The following is a 7,500-nucleotide window of genomic DNA, read 5'->3' as shown; positions in this document are numbered from 1 at the left end:
GAGCCTGCAGGATAATGAAAGACCCCCACCACCCCAATAACAGCCTGTTCCAGCTGCTGAGGTCAGGCAGACGCCTGCGAATTCTAGAGACTAAGACGGAGAGGCTTAGGCTAAGCTTCTTCCCCCAGGCCATCAGAGCCTTGAACAATGAACATTGAGAGACACAGAAACTGAACTATCCACACACAAGTACATACACGACACGCACGCTGAGCACGCTCACACACTAGCAGCCACTTTAACACTCATGACGCACACACGCACACTTATGGCCAGAGGAAAGGCCACTTAAAGTAGTATAACATCAGGAACAGTGTATTGCACTACTAAAGCTAACTAGCATGTCCTATATGCTCTGTAAATACTAATGTACAGATACCGAGATGGCACACCATGTACCTGTTTATTGCACTGTTTTATTGGATTCTATTAATATGTTGTACCACTGTATTTTTATTGGATTCTATTATATGTTGTACCACTGTATTGCACATCGTCGCGGGCAAGACCAGCCGCATTTCATTGTATACCTGTATGCCGTGACAATTAAAACTCTTGAATCTTGAATCTTGAATCTTGAATATTACGTTTTATTGTATTTTCTTTTTCTTGTGGCCATCTTGGTCTATATGTAATTTGTCAAGTAATTTGTCACGTATACTATTATACAGTATACTTATTGTTTATGTGTCTTGCAAGCCCATATGGGCTGGGCAGCATACACCCGTATGTAAGACACGAAAATTAAAAACATCAAATCAAATCAAATCAAATCAAAATCAAACATCAGATTGTAACAGAAACAGGCCTGTAGTGCCACTGGCACTGGGCGTGGTGGTGGAGCTGGAGAGGTTCATCATCATGTGGTCAAATCTTCTGGATTGATAGACATTTATAGGTAAAACATGGCTAATCAAATACAATTTAGGTTTTGAGTTCAGTAGAGGAATCGACTCACTCTGGACAGGAGAACGGGTCAAGCAGAATAGAATAGAATATAAATACTTTTATTATCCCGTGGGAAATTTGACACTGCAAATCGCTCAACATTTAAACATTTAGACAGGACAGGTCACAAATTAGAATAATAACACAAATCAATCAAGTTGCCTAGGATAAGAGTAGAGTAAAATAGAATAAAAATGAAATAAAATATACAGAAATAAATACAGTAAAAATATACTGAGCATGGGGGAAGGGCATGGGGCATGGGGGGTACAGGTAGTAAAAACAACAACACAGCAGTGTAAACAATTTGGTCAATATGATTTAACTATCTAACTAAATGAAATATATATTCACAGTGTCACATAAGGTGCAGTATGCTTCAGGTAGTGTATTGTCCTCCTTGGGTTCCTATTAATCCAAGGTCAATGTCTGGCAGCCGTCGCTGCCCCCTGTTTTGGAGCCTGGAGGGCGCTAGTCGCGGCCTCCTGCCACTATTGAGCTGCCGCTCTGTGCTCAGTGATGCAGTGAGGCACAGTGATGCATTGTATAGTCTGATGGCTGTTGGAATGAAGGACTTCCTGTGCCGTTCAGTGCTGCATTTGGGTAGTGTGAGCCTAGCACTGAACATGCTCCTCCTGTCAGCCAAGTCTGTGTATAGTGGGTGGGTGGGGTTTTCCCTGATGGCCTGGAGCTTAGCAAGGCTCCTCCTCTCCGCCACCCTCGCTAGAGAGTCCAGCTCCACCCCAACCACGCTGCTGGCCTTCCTGACCAGCTTATCCAGCCTGGTTGTGTCCACTGCTCTCAGTCCGCTGCCCCAGCAGGTCACAGCATACAAGAAGGCGCCCGCCACCACCGACTCATAGAACATCCTCAACATCCTTGTACAGACATTGAAGGATCTCAGCCTTCTGAGGAAGTAGAGTCGGCTCTGGCCCTTCTTGTATAGTGCCTCTGCATGTTTTGACCCGTTCAGTTTGTTGTCGATGTGCACACCGAGGTATTTGTACACCTCCACCATTTCCACATCAACTCCCCTGATGGAAACGGGGGTCACAGGTGCACTCCTCCTCCTCCCCAGCTCCACAACCAGTTCCTTGGTCTTCGCCACATTTAGCTGCAGGTGGTTTTTATCGCACCATTGAAGTCCACTACCAGTTCCCGGTATTCCCTCTCGTCACCGTCCTTTATACATCCCACAATCGCAGAGTCATCAGAAAACTTCTGAAGGTGGCAGCACTCTGACCGATAGTGGAAGACAGTGTAGACAGTGAAGAGGAAGGGAGAGAGGACTGTCCCCTGCGGGGCCCCGGTGTTGCTGACCAGTCTGTCTGACACACAGCTCCGTAGGCGCACGTACTGTGGTCTGCCCGTCAGATAGTCCACAACCCAGGACACCAGGGGGGCCTCTACTTGCATCGCCTCCAACTTCTCACCCAGTAGCCCAGGCCTTATGGTATCAAAAGCACTGGAGAAGTCAAAGAACATGACTCTCACAGTGCTCCCCGGCTTGTCTAGGTGAGTGTAGGCTCGGTTCAGCAGGTAGATGACAGCATCCTCTACCCCCAGTCGGGGCTGGTAGGCGAACTGGAGTGGGTCTAGGTGGGGTTTGGTCACCGGGCGGAGTTGCTCCAGGACTAACCTCTCCATGGTCTTCATTATGTGAGAGGTTAGAGCCACCGGCCTGTAGTCCTTGGACGTGCTGGGACGCGGGCACTTAGGGACAAGGACCACACAGGAGGTTTTCCACAGTGTCGGGACTCTCTGCAGCCTCAGGCTCATATTGAATATGAGCTGGAGCACATCACACAGCTGAGAGGCACAGGTTTTGAGTACCTTTGGGCTCACCCCATCAGGACCTGCAGCCTTGCCTGCGTGTAACTTGCTCAGCTGTGTACTCACCTGGGCCCTCATGTATCAACCTGACGTACGCACAGATATGTGCTTAAGCCGTGCGTACGACCATTCCTAAGCAAAGTGTGGGATTTATCTATTTGAACTTGTGCTTGACTTTGTGCGTATATTTAAGCACAGGTGGGACCATGCGTAGGTGGCGCCGGTGGTAGAATATTTTCACAACGCGGAAATAAGCACTGACTGTGCTCTGCGTAACTCAACTCGTTATTATTTTGCGCATATATTGCAGAAATACGGGAACGTTTTGATTATATTTAAAAGGCTTTGCCATTGTTAAACGTAATAAGTGGAACCCCGAAGCTGTAAGCAGAATACAAGTCATATGAACACCCACGATATAAAAACGCATTGCAACGAGAACAGACAGAGGTTATTTGTTGAGTGTATGTGTATACAAAACCCTTGCAATAAATGTGTCTTATGAATGAAAAGCATACATGCTCTGGACACAGAGCATATATCGTGTGGGTGATATTACAGAATTTCACTTATTTAGTTTTACAATGTCAAAGCCTAAATCAAAACGTTCCCGTATTTCTGCAATCTATGCGCAAAATAATAACGAGTTGAGTTCTAACAAAGAACGTATTACATGCTGGTAGGCTGATAGCCTATACATATTATTTAATGTTTTCATAAGCGTAAAGATACAACAGCTAGATTAATGATCAAGTTAGTTTACTGTATGCAGGCTTCGCAGGGCTGTGTGTTATACAGTATATGCGCAAGTTACTGTTGCATAATAATGTAGGCTGGCTGCTATTATATGTAATTCATAGGCTACCTAATACCAACAACGAAATAGATTGTATCATATGCCTCTACACACATTATATTATATCTTGGTTCGGCAGCGCCTCTGTGAACAATCTCTCAGAGTTTGCTCCATCAATAAACACGCATTTTGGCTGATAATGTGCCGGTGGCCGGAGTCTCATTCAGGCCTAATTGTATTTAATTCAATTGTAATGTTATTACTGGGGTATCTAACACATCACAATGTAGATCAGGGTTATCCACTGAAGCCATAATGACTCTGATCAGAACCACGGGCTCATGACGAGCGCATACAATAGGCATTGTAGACCGCAGAGTTGGCGTGCTGAAATTGATTTAATTTCAGTCATTACAGTGCTTAATGTCGGGTCATCTCTTGTCATTTATTTCTGTCAATGTGCTGGTTCTGTAGCAGGACTGGGTCAGTCAACATCGTTGGCTCCCGGTGCACCGAAGATTATACGTTCAAGTTGTTGGTCGGACCTCGGTGATCAATCTCGCTCTCAGTGAAGTCTCTCAGAGTTCGCTTGGGTTAGTCCACTTTTCCACATTTCATGGGGGTGTTCCATTACCGTATATGGTTAATCGGGGCGGTTCTGGTATGCAAATACGTGAAAGTGTGCACGAGCCTCGGCGTAGGACCAAGGTGATATTTATCATGACAGGTGTGCGTAGGACCTGTGTACGCACGTGTGATGAATCCCGTTTTTTTTGTGCGTGCACACATTCTAAATTCTGTGCTTAAATATGGAAATAGAACATCTTCTACGTCACGTTGATGAATGTGGGCCCTGGTCTGCAGAGAGCCATACTGTGGCGATCTCAGGTGTTGGGGGGAGGAGCGGGTCTTCAAGCCGCGGGGGGCAGACAGGCTGCACCAGAGATGAGGGGGCGTGGGCAGTTGGGGGAGGGAGGGGGTTGCTCGAGTTGAAGGGCTGAGTGGTGTGGGGGTGGGCAGGGAAACTGGAGTGGGGGGGGGGGGGGGCGACTGGCCGGGGCCGCTGTATCAAACCTATTGTAAAACAGGTTTAGCTCATTGGCCCGGTCCACATCTCCATCCACTCCCCTTCCCCCTGCCGGTTTAATGCCGGTTATGGTCTGCATTCCAGTCCACACTTGTTTGATGTTATTGTTTTCCAGCTGACCTTCCAACTTCCTCCTGTATTTGTCTTTGCCCTCTCTGAGGTTGATTCTCAGACGCCCCTGAACTCTTTTGACCTCCTCCCTGTTGCCTGCGTTGAAGGCCCTCTTCTTCTCGTTCAGTAGGGCTTTGATGTCCTTAGTGACCCATGGCTTGTTGTTAGGGTAGCAGGTAACAGTCCTAGATGGAACATTGGAGTCCACACAAAAGTTGATGTAGTCTGTGATGCACTCTGTGAGCCCATCAATGTCCTCTCCGTGGGGCTCACAGAGTGCCTGCCAGTCTGTGACCTCAAAGCAGCCCTGTAGTGCCTCTTGAGCCTCCTCCGACCACCTTCTCACAGTTATTTTGGTCGCAGGCTGTCTTCTGACCAGAGGCACATAACAGGGGTTGAGGTGAACCAGGTTGTGGTCCGACCGGCCCAGCTGTGGTAGTGGTGAGGAGCTGTATGCCTCCTTGATGTTGGCATAAAGCAGGTCCAGGGTCCTGTTCTCCCTGGTGTGGCAGCTGACATACTGTGTGAAATTTGGTAGTGATTTATCCAGTTTAATATGGTTAAAATCCCCTGAAATGAGGATTAGAGCCTTCGGGTGTTTCGTCTGGAGACGTGCAATTGCGCCGTGGATGACGTCACACGGGGGCCGTCGGGTTTGCCTAGGGGGGGATGTAAACGGCCATCATGATAACGTGGGGGATTTCTCTTGGCAAATAGTATGGTCTGAGTCCTACAGCTAACATCTCTATATACGGGTCACAGTGTCGCTCTTTGATCGTAATATGGCTGGGGTTATACCATCTCTTATTAATAAATAAAGCAAGCCCCCCTCCTTTGCGCTTGCCGCTCCCGCGGTTGCGATCAGAGCGCACAATCTGAAACCCGTCTATAGAGACATTGCTATCGGGAATATCTGTGTGCAACCATGTCTCAGAGAAACACATAATGCTACACTCACGGTATTCCTTCTGACTGCCGGTAAGCACGGCCAGCTCATCCATCTTATTTGCCAGAGACCTCACGTTGCCCATGATGACGGAGGGGAGATATGGTTTAAATCTCCTCCTCTCCCTCTGTGCTTCAGCCCTCTTCTGTCTCGCACGTCGCCCTCTTCCTCGACATCCCCGAAAGCCACCGTTGGTCCTTAGTATCTCCTCCGGGAATATGTTTGATAACTCCGGGTTGGTTAGCTGGCTGCAGCGCGCCGACTGGTTGCATAGCGACAGCAGCTGATCTCTCGTGTAAACAAAGGACGCTCCGGTCAGCTGTTGTCTGCCTCGAGAGTTGAAAAAGTAATTCCCCCATCAGCCAGATGGACAAAAACTCGTCTAAAACTATTCTAAACTGCATGTCTAGAAGGGCACGACTTAAATAAATAAGGACTAGTGTCCAGGTAAAAATAATATGTACAATAAGGACGTAGAACTTGACAAAAAGTACAAAACGGGTAGAGCGATCTGCAGCAGCGGCCGTCTCAGGCGACGCATGCGCAGAAGAGTAAGGAGGATACAGAGAGGACCAGGTGAGGGGAGAGGAAGGAGGATACAGGGGGGAGGGAGGTGTTAACAAAAGGCCTTGAAAGGAGTTCCACAGCATACAGTGCACCTGTACAATGGACAGAGCTTCAATAACTGGTCCGTGTGCCGATGCATTATGTAACGCAGACTAACTACAGTACGTTCTGTACACACCCACGTTCCCTACTGTTTACCTTTTCCCGCTGATAGTTAGATGAAAAGGCATAGGTTGTGGATGAAATGTACATCTGTATTATCATCATCCTAACTACGTTCTGTACACACCCACGTTTCCTACTGTTTACCTTTTCCCGCTGATAGTTAGATGAAAAGGCATAGATTGTGGATGAAATGTACATCTGTATTATCATCATCCCCTCCTCGTTCATCCCCAACCGAAGATACACAAGGCATTTGTCTGTCAAGATCTGGCAGAGTTTGTGAAGTGTGGCGCAGATCCGCTCTGGAAGGGACCGTGGGGAGGGGGGGGGGGGTGCCTGGGGAGACTGAGACTGCAGCAAACTGGTAGATTTATATCAAATGTGTGCCTCAGCCTATAGGAAACTTCATTATTGCTTTGATATTTTTTGAATGTCAAGTCAAGGTGATGCTGGCCAGTTTGTTTCCGCTGGCTGGATTAGGATGACCGATGTGAAACGTTGTTTGCTCATTATCCAAAAAAGTTTAAATAAATTAACAGTTTGTGGGTATCTCTTTGAACTGCTGCGGTCAGGCAAGTGCTACCGGAGTCTCATGTCCAGTACAGAGAGACTCAGAAGGAGCTTCTATCCCCAGGCCATCAGGATGCTCAATGACTCTATGTAACACCATCAACCCATCCATCTACACTCATTGCACAGACATCCACATGCACACACTCACTTTAAACAAACACTCACCTTAACACTCACTTTAGACACTTTAACACTACATTATATGTATCTATCGTAAAGAGATTTGCACTACATTCATACCTCATTTGCATTTGCACCTTACCTTAAAGTGTTGTACCTTATATTGTCCACATTTGTACCTCATTGTCTGCATTTAAAAAGAAAAAGTACTCATTGTACATAGATTGTACTTAGGTTGTACTTTAGATTGTATATTGTATTGTATATTGTATATTGTATATTCCTCTTTTACTTACTTTTTAACTTATTTTTTTTTACTGTACGAAGCACACTCTCAGGGGCTCATACAGAACC

The sequence above is a fragment of the Notolepis coatsorum genome (genome assembly GCF_963971535.1).
Source record: "Notolepis coatsorum genome assembly, chromosome: 2".
Taxonomy (NCBI): Eukaryota; Metazoa; Chordata; class Actinopteri; order Aulopiformes; family Paralepididae; genus Notolepis; species Notolepis coatsorum.
The sequence above is the reverse complement of the archived record's forward strand: the minus strand, read 5'-3'. Positions refer to the sequence as shown.